This window comes from Triticum dicoccoides, chromosome 4A (genome assembly GCF_002162155.2).
Source record: "Triticum dicoccoides isolate Atlit2015 ecotype Zavitan chromosome 4A, WEW_v2.0, whole genome shotgun sequence".
In the NCBI taxonomy this organism is placed as follows: domain Eukaryota; kingdom Viridiplantae; phylum Streptophyta; class Magnoliopsida; order Poales; family Poaceae; genus Triticum; species Triticum dicoccoides.
In genome coordinates this window covers 623381552-623391467 of record NC_041386.1, presented here as the reverse complement: position 1 = coordinate 623391467, position 9916 = coordinate 623381552, and positions in this window count along the sequence as shown.

Below are 9916 nucleotides of genomic sequence, written 5' to 3'. Positions count from 1 at the left end.
GTGGACACGGCTATTCGAATAGATTAGGTTAACCCTGCAGGGGTGTACTTCTTCACACACGCTCTCACCACTTACCGCCGTTTACACGACATGTACTCGGCAACCTTCAAGCGGAAGCCCAACGTGGGTGTCGGCCACGGCCTGCCTAAACACTCAAGTCTCTAGTCCAGGTTTATCGCCTATTCGGGTTCCATCCATGAGGAGATCCGGCCGGAGTTTCGCTCACAGCCCCAAACGATGTGTACAGGGTTCCGTGACACCAAACGGGTGCCCGATTTACCCGGCCACGTGCCTACCGCATCACAGCCCACCCCTACGGTCAGCGCTGTCCACGGCCTCCAGCATACTACAAACACCAGAAACTACTTGCAACTCCTGGACAGAGGACAAGGGTGATTAAGAAGCCGAGAGGGTCCATTGGTTTCGGGCCCAATGCGTGGTAGTAGCTGAATCATGGATCACAAACACAGAACTCAGTTCCTGAGGACGGCTACAATGAGACAACCCACCATGTACTCCTACATGGCCTCTCACCGCTACCTTTACCAAATCGTGTTCACACACTTAGCTCACACACAGTAGGACATGTTCACACGCCTCTGATTCATCCCCGATGAATCAGACCTGACTCAACTCTAAGCAGTAGCAGGCATGACAAACAAGCATGAATGAGTAGGCACATCAGGGCTCAAACAACTCCTACTCATACTAGTGGGTTTCATCTATTTACTGTGGCAATGACAGGTCATGCAAAGGATAAAGGGGTTCAGCTACCGCAGCAAGTAACAAATATGTCGTTGTTGTCCTAATGCAGTAAAAGAGAGCAGGAGCGAGAGAGTGGGATTTTATCGGAATGAACAAGGGGGTTTTGCTTGCCTAGCACTTCTGAAGATAACATTGAGTCTTCATCAGTGTCAACGATCACGTCATCGGTATCACGTCTATCGAGAGGGGACAAATACCGACAACACAGAAAGGAACACAATCAATGCAATGCACAATATGATGCATAATAATGACATGGCAAAATGAATGTGTTTTGAGCTAATGCAACTAGCAACAGATTAAATGAAGTTGGTTTGAATACAAGATTCAAATTCAAACTCCATATGTGATTATTCAAATGTCATTCACTTCATTTGTCCTAAACAGTAGTGATAAGTTGTTCTAACATGCATGAAAATGGTACAGATGGATCCCTTGAATTTTTCTGATAATTTTTCATATATAATTTATTTAATTTGGAGTTACGGTTAATTTTCTATGATTTATTGAAGTTTTGGATATTTTCTGAAATTTCCTGAATTAAAATAAATCCAGAAAATGAGTTATGGCGTCAGCACCACGTCATGCTGACATCAGCAGGTCAACAGGGGCTGGTCCGGGTCAAACCTGACCAGTGGGATCCACTGGTCAGTGACTGGGGCTGGTTAGTGTCAATGACAGGTAGGGCCGGGTCAACAGACACGTCATCAAGTCAACTCTGTCATGTGGGGCCAGTCAACGTGTGACGTGGCCAGGTCAAACTGACCTGTGGGCCCGTGGGGGTTAGTTTAATCTAAACACAGATAAAACCTGGGTTAGTTAGGGCGTGGGGCCCAGGTGTCAGTGAGCTAGGAGGTTGGTTAGTGGGGCTGTTAGCTGCTAATGACGGCCCACGTCAGCACGGCCGGAGTTAAACCGCCGGCGAGGTCAGCGACGGCCGAACGGCTCGGGTTTCGCCCTCCGGAGACCAAACGCCGCGCGGAGAGGCTCTGTGGGTTCCTAGCGCTCGTGCGCATCCGGAGGAGGCGACGGAAGGACGCGGGGTGGCCAGCACTCGCCGGAGCGGAGTTTGCGGCGGCGGCCGGAGTTCGGACCTCGGCGAAAACGGCGTTGTGGGGCACGGGCGAGTGAGGGTAAGCACTGCGCAGCCTCCTGGAGTCACCATGAGTTCGGTGAGATGCACGGGCGCGACCTGTTCGAGCTCAGGCCACGGCGGCGACATGGCCGGCGGAGCCGAGCTCGCGGCTCCGGTGGAATCGAGGCTACAGGGCGCAATCGAAGGGGGGAAGAGGGAGGGGAGGCGTAGGAGCTCACAGCGGTGCTGTAGGGATGGTCAGCCGGCTCGGGGATGCGACGATGGTGGCGAATTGACGGTGAAGATCCTCGGCGGCCGGCGATGGAAACGGTGATGCCGGCGACGTTGTGGCGCGTCCGTAGTTCCATGGCTTGGTGGGGAGGTCGAGGATGTCGTGACGGAGCTCTCGAGCACGCTGGATGGGCGAGGGAGGGCTGGTGGCCACAGTGGTTGCGAGCGACGTCGACGGCGGCTTTCGGTCATGGGGGGGGGGAAGCAGAGGAGCGAGGGGGAGGGAGGTCCAGAGAGCGAGGGAGAAGTGAGAGGGGGTCGGGGAGGCGCGTGGCTGTCTCCGTGGCACTAGAAGGGCCTCGAGGGCGTGAGGCAGGCAGGGAGGAGGCCACGGCGTCGCTAGCGCTCTCGCCACGCACCTGCCTGTCCTCCTGGCAGGAGGAAGAAGACCACACAGCCCCTGGTGGGCTGGGCCTCTTCTGCCAGGTAAAGCCCAGGTGAGGTTCTGTCTTTCTCTCTTATTTCTTCTTTTCTGTTTATTTTTTTTATTTAATCTTTGCCACTGTTTTGAATTTAAAATAATTCGAACAATGCCAAAAAATCCTCTGAAAATATTTATGCTGCTTAATGGACTTTTCCAAAAGCTCACAAAATATTTCAGGGTATTTGGAAATATATTTTATACAAGTTATGAATATAGTTCCAAATGCAAATAAAGTAATGATTTAAATTCAGTGCTCAAAATATTCCTCAAAAATGTTCATTATTTTTGGTTTGGTGCAAAACCCTTGCCAAAATATAACCAACATTATTTCAGGCCATTTTGAAAACATTGAATGCATTTTCCAGGGTTCTTTGCCCCTCTTTTATTTAAGTTTTTGAGGCTTCCAAAATTCCTCAGTTCAAGTTTCAGAATTATAGACATGATGCACACATGAAGCTAGCCTAGAGCACTACCAGCAGCTAGGGATGTGACAACTCACCCCCACTAAACAAGAATCTCGTCTCGAGATTCAAGCGTAGGGTAAGGTGAAGGGTAACGCAGACTAGTATAATCTTCACGATCCAGGGTGCACTTCATAGGAACGTTGATTCGATCACCATCATTTTTTTGAAGTCTTGCCTTGAGAACTCCAACTATCATGACAACGAGAGGGGAAGGGAACTCTAGAAGGACTGATCTTTTCGAAGATCGAACAACTCAGGATTAACTCATGGAATGAGACATAGCAACATCTCTTGAGCTGAGAGACGAAGCACACACCCAAAGGAATGGAGTGAAGCAGATGACAAGGTTTCACTAGGTAGACAACAATGCCACACCTAAGAGGGTGGTGAACGGTTGTCAACGTAGCGAGGAGTTGAGTTGCTATTATACCATAACGAGACAACTTAGGGATGGTGACTCGTAGATATATCCCCTTAAGTGGCAAAAAGAATTACCTTTGATTCAGAGATCATTGAAACTCTTTAAACCAGCCTAAGGCAATTCTCGAGCGATCGTTTGGAGGGGGTCGGTAGAATGGCATACTCGGACTTGGATGATGTGGATTACTTTGTTGAAGACAACGCAATGAATGAATTTGCTTGTCACCGGAAATGGAAGAGACCCATGGTAGAATGGCACATTGGTGGTGCATGCTGGGAACAAAATGCAAATGCGGGGAATGATTCTGGTAACTGGGGAAGAACCCAACAATAGAGAGTGAATTCACTGTTTGAAAAGGTCATAGCATTACCGAGGAAACCGAGAGGAATCCCAGTTAGTGCCGATGATAACACCTAGCGCTTGTGCGTGCTCTCAAGAACTTGGGCATTTCCATAATCATCAAGGTTTTACCAACATCCGTGTCAAGGATCCTGGCAACACAACTTGCAAACATGCTGAATAATGATGGATGATGCAGATGCAAAGGAAGATAACACTTTCTCAGATTTCACCTTAGCGAGGCCAAGGAAAAAAATCTGGATGATCGACCGAGAGACATTTAGCACTCCGCTTCTAATGTTCTCCTTGACGTACTAGTGTATCCCATTCATAGATATGGTTTGATAACTAGAACATCAAGTAAAGGTCGGACTTCAGGAGCAATAGAATCCATAAGGAACAGTTACGGAGGTAAATCCTACGAAATCCTTATGGGGAGGTGGCCAACTTCCTCAAACAAGATACTACAATAATAGGTCTTCCGGCTGGGTGTGTTGGCCACGACATCTACTTTACCGGTTATCAAGGGACCAATATTATAGTTCTTGGGAAATGTTCCAACCATCATATCTGCCTGAGATTTAGATCTGGTTGGTGTCAGGATATTCCAGACTCATCGAGTCTAGGAAGAAAAATGAAAGTTTGCAACACAAATCAACGAAATGACGTTGCGAGATTCTCGGGAAATGAACTACGATAGCAAGCTCCAAAACATGAGCTGGTTCTGCTACACACATGTGAGCATGTTGTCTCAGACAAGCATGATCACATGGTAGTCTTACAATAAAACACTACCGAGTTCAGGTTGGGAACCATCATCGAGGATGTCGAAGTCTTGTACATGACCTAGGATTAGCACATCAACTCCTTTTCCTGAACGAATCAGTCAGTGGCTTGGGGTGCTACGAAATACATATGGAATGAAGATGATCAGTCTATCAAACCACAGAATACTTCGCACATGCATAACTGACTTGGGATGATTCCATATGAACAAAAAAACAAACTTTCTCGAATTCACGACGACAACCTATATCAAATGCACGTGAATCAAAGGAAGTCACTTCTTTCATCCAAACATATACTTCATGAACGGGGCATGAAGAAAATGCTTACACAAGTTTCCAACACTAGCTTAATGTTCAACAAAATCATGGAGGAGATAAGGATGTTGTCAATGGGCTCAACAACAATTCATCCGGGTTTCCTTTAAAAGAAATTCCATAGTTAGGTGAACACGGTGATAGCATTGGTCAGACCCATAAGATATAATGGTGTATGCTCGAGGAATCAACCACGAGTAAGACAACATTACGAGCATCGTTGGTACTGATTTGATTTGACGATAGCCCACACTCAAATCAAAGGATTGGTAAGACAATAGGTCCAGCAACTGATCACAGGGACCAATCGCTGAAGATATCATCTTTCTTCAACTCACACAAACACAAGATATCCCTTTTCGAAAATGAACTAGGTTAGGCAAGCTTTTATCTTCCAACTCTCCAAGTTGTTGTTTAGCTTAACCAACTAGCTCAGGGGTAACCAACACGGGTTCTTGGAGAAATAGTGGTTTCGAAAACCAACTTGGTCACGAGCTCGACATAGCGGTCAGGTGACAACCTGGTGATACTTCCGAGAAGATAATCAAAAAATCACGACCCACCGATAAGCTATTAGGCTCGAGAACAATCTTGCTTTTCAGGGCAAGACGATATGATCACAAGAGCGTGGGATTGGCACAATCCCAACTCATTGATCGAGGAGTGCACCGGAAATAAGGACTAGGTAGCACGATCAGTCTTAGAAGGATGATTCAAAAACCAACACACTAAGAATGAAATTATTGTCCTTTAACTACCCAGCAACGAGGTTGCTAGGCGTATTGATTTCACACATCACAATTCATTTGTCGGTATTCCGGTTGCATCAACACGAAGACCGAGGAATGACTAATGATGGCAAGAAGTATCACTATGTCAAGAATTCACAAAAGGTGGTGCAATTCTCATGAAATTCCTGTCATAAAGAAGGTAATACTTCAGGGTAGAGCAGACCAGAAGCTGGATTGTAACTTGATCTGCGGAACACAACTACTTTGACCCAATCCTGGATATGGAAGAGGTACTGGAGTTTGTTTCTCCTAGTCATTCTGCAATAGAATGGCTTGACGGACCACAAGAGTAATAGGCATCGATAAACGAACGCACGCATACTCTTGACTATCAATTGATAGACGAGGGTCAGAATGCAACTAAAGAGAACAACTCAAAGGAAAATATAATTTTCTGAGTTGTGGATGCATAGATTAGTATGTCGAACCAAGTTCAACATATTTCTTCCGGATAACCCATGCAGAAAGGTAGAACTGGCAGAGTCATGATTTATGAATGGAGAACTCCTCAAGAATAATCCTGTTGTGATATTTCAGTTCAACGAGGAACTTCTGCCATAAGTAGTTCATGGTATCTGCAAGAAGAAGATACCACGGACTTCAAGGACTATCGCAAAGGTTACTAATATCCTAAAGGCGCTAGCAATTACTATCAACATGAAGCAAGTAGGGTGAATCTCGGGTTCAAAACCCAGGGATAGAATACCTACTATTGAATGGCATCACGGGATGCTTTCGATAATGACGGCCAGAGTCATCACACTGGAATATAAATCATGGCTAGACTACTAGATGATCCCCTGAGACACCTAGGGTCATAATAGTAACTCCAACATAATGTCAAGGCAATAGAATACCTCAACTCAACAATTAGTGTGATTGAGCTGGCATAAAGGAACATCGAAACCAGAGGAAAAGGATTTTGCAAATGCATCAGACTATTTAAACCTGGAATGACTCGGACAGCATAACGGCTGTAAATGCTCAGAAAAGATTTGAGACATTCACAAAAATGGTGGCATAACCACTCAGAAGCACAATATCAAGGTCTCGAGATCAATAATTAACATACAGAAGTACTAGGAACTGAAACGAGGCTTAAGTCCAACAATCTATAAGTCTACGGATTAGTAACACGTGATCCTGATAGAAAGAAAAGATAGCCTAGTTCTTAATCCCCGCAGGAAAGATAAGATGACTCAGATCAGAAGGCATAAGGTATAAGGAGTAAAAAGAGCCTTACGTTCCATCCCACAATCAATTCCCTTATATAACTAAAGAATTTCTAGACTCAACTTCGACCAGTTTGGCTTGGTAATCCTACAGGCAGTCAAGCTCTGATACCAACGCTGTCAGGACCCCGACTCAATGCCACATAGATCTAGCATGTAACACATCATATCACTTTGCGGCCTCACGCACGGTATTCTCACGGGTGTCGCCTTACCTTTACCCGGGACCGTTTGCGCCTTTTGGCACACGTATATGACAGTGTCGCTAGCATCCATATGATAAGGAGCCCGGGCTGACATGGCTAGTCGTAAACCCAAAGTGGCACAAACTTACAGGGACAGGCATCCATGACCCAGCATCGAACGTGTCGGTCATCAGCGAGTGAATCCAGGCTGTAGCACTGGGCTAGCAGGACTCCGGTGAACCGGGCTGTAGCGGGCTAACAGGACTCCGGTATTCATCGCGTGACATTTCCCCGAAGGGACAGACACAGGAACGAAGAAGGACACATGCCGGCCAGCCTAAGTGTTCCGGAGCAGTAGCAAGCTACCATGGCTCGGTGGAAACACTAGGAGACATTTCCCGGTAAGAGAGGCTACTAAAGATAAACAACTAGATAGTCAGATCCCACACATACCAAGCATTTCAATAACATACACACAATATGCACGATATGTGCAATACAACATGGCATCACAAAATGACTCTACGACTCAGTAGTTTATTCAATAGGCTCCGAGGAGCGAGACATTACAAACATGGGTCTCATGACCCAACAATCAGAGCATACAAGTCAAAGCACAAGCGGAAGCTATCATGTCTGAGTACAGACATCTATAAATGAAAAAGGCTGAGAAGCCTGACTATCTATCAGATCCTGCCGAGGGCACAAGATCGTAGCTGAGGTATCAAGCTAAACGTCGAAGTCCAAGCGGAACTACTAGTGAGACTGAAGTCTCTCTGCAAAAACATAAAATAGGCAAACGTGAGTACAAATGTACCCAGCAAGACTTACATCAGATCTATCTACACATGCATCATTATCAACAAAGGGGATGGTGGAGTTTGACTGCAGCAAGCCAGCTTTGACTCGGTGGCTATCCTGAACTACGACTGCAAGTAACTCTTTTGAGGTGGCGCACACGAGTCCACATATTCACCATATCAATACACCACTATGGATCCGCTCCCGTCTCCCTGCGAGAACGCCATCCATAGCACTCACGCTTATCTTGCGTATTTTAGAGTATCCACTTTCACTTGTCTATGAACTATGCAATGGGGTCCAAGTTTCCATATCCGAGGAATCCGGCTATTCGAATAGATGATGTTAACCCTGCAGGGGTGTACTTCTTCACACACGCTCTCGCCACTTACCGCCCTGTACACGTCATGTACCTCGGCAACCTTCAAGCGGAAGCTGAGCGAGGGAGTCGGCCACGACCTGACTAATCGAACAAGTCTCTAGTCCAGGTTTATCGCCTATTTGGGTTCCATCCGCAAGGAGATCCGGCCGGGGTGTCGCTTACGGCCCCAAACGATGTGTGCAGGGTTCCCAAGCCCACCAACCGGGTGCCACTTGGTACACCGGGCCACTGTGCCTAGTCTGTCCCAAGCCCACCTGTACCGGGTGCCACTTGGAAGACTACTAACACTACCTACAAACACCAGAAACTAGTTGCAACTCCTGGACAGAGATCATGTTGATTAATAAGTCGAGAGGGGTCGAGTTACCGGAACCCAATGTGTGGTAGTAACTGGTCATGGATCACAAACACAGAACTCATTTCCTGAGGACGGCTGCAATGAGACAACCCACCATGTACTCCTACATGGCCTCTCACCGCTTCCTTTACCAAATCGTGTTCACACACTTAGCTCACACACAGTAGGACATGTTCACACGCCTCTGATTCATCCCCGATGAATCAGACCTGACTCAACTCAAAGCAGTAGCAGGCATGACAAACAAGCATGAATGAGTAGGCACATCAGGGCTCAAACAACTCCTACTCATACTAGTGGGTTTCATCTATTTACTGTGGCAATGACAGGTCATGCAAAGGATAAAGGGGTTCAGCTACCGCAGCAAGTAACAAATATGTCGTTGTTGTCCTAATGCAGTAAAAGAGAGCAGGAGCGAGAGAGTGGGATTTTATCGGAATGAACAAGGGGGTTTTGCTTGCCTAGCACTTCTGAAGATAACATTGAGTCTTCATCAGTGTCAACGATCACGTCATCGGTATCACATCTATCAAGAGGGGACAAATACCGGCAACACAGAAAGGAACACAATCAATGCAATGCACAATATGATGCATAATCATGACATGGCAAAATGAATGTGTTTTGAGCTAATGCAACTAGCAACAGATTAAATGAAGTTGGTTTGAATACAAGATTCAAATTCAAACTCCATATGTGATTATTCAAATGTCATTCACTTCATTTGTCCTAAACAGTAGTGATAAGTTGTTCTAACATGCATGAAAATGGTACAGATGGATCCCTTGAATTTTTCTGATAATTTTTCATATATAATTTATTTAATTTGGAGTTACGGTTAATTTTCTATGATTTATTGAAGTTTTGGATATTTTCTGAAATTTCCTGAATTAAAATAAATCCAGAAAATGAGTTATGGCGTCAGCACCACGTCATGCTGACATCAGCAGGTCAACAGGGGCTGGTCCGGGTCAAACCTGACCAGTGGGGTCCACTGGTCAGTGACTGGGGCTGGTTAGTGTCAATGACAGGTAGGGCCGGGTCAACAGACACGTCATCAAGTCAACTCTGTCATGTGGGGCCAGTCAACGTGTGACGTGGCCAGGTCAAACTGACCTGTGGGCCCGTGGGGGTTAGTTTAATCTAAACACAGATAAAACCTGGGTTAGTTAGGGCGTGGGGCCCAGGTGTCAGTGAGCTAGGAGGTTGGTTAGTGGGGCTGTTAGCTGCTAATGACGGCCCACGTCAGCACGGCCGGAGTTAAACCGCCGGCGAGGTCAGCGAC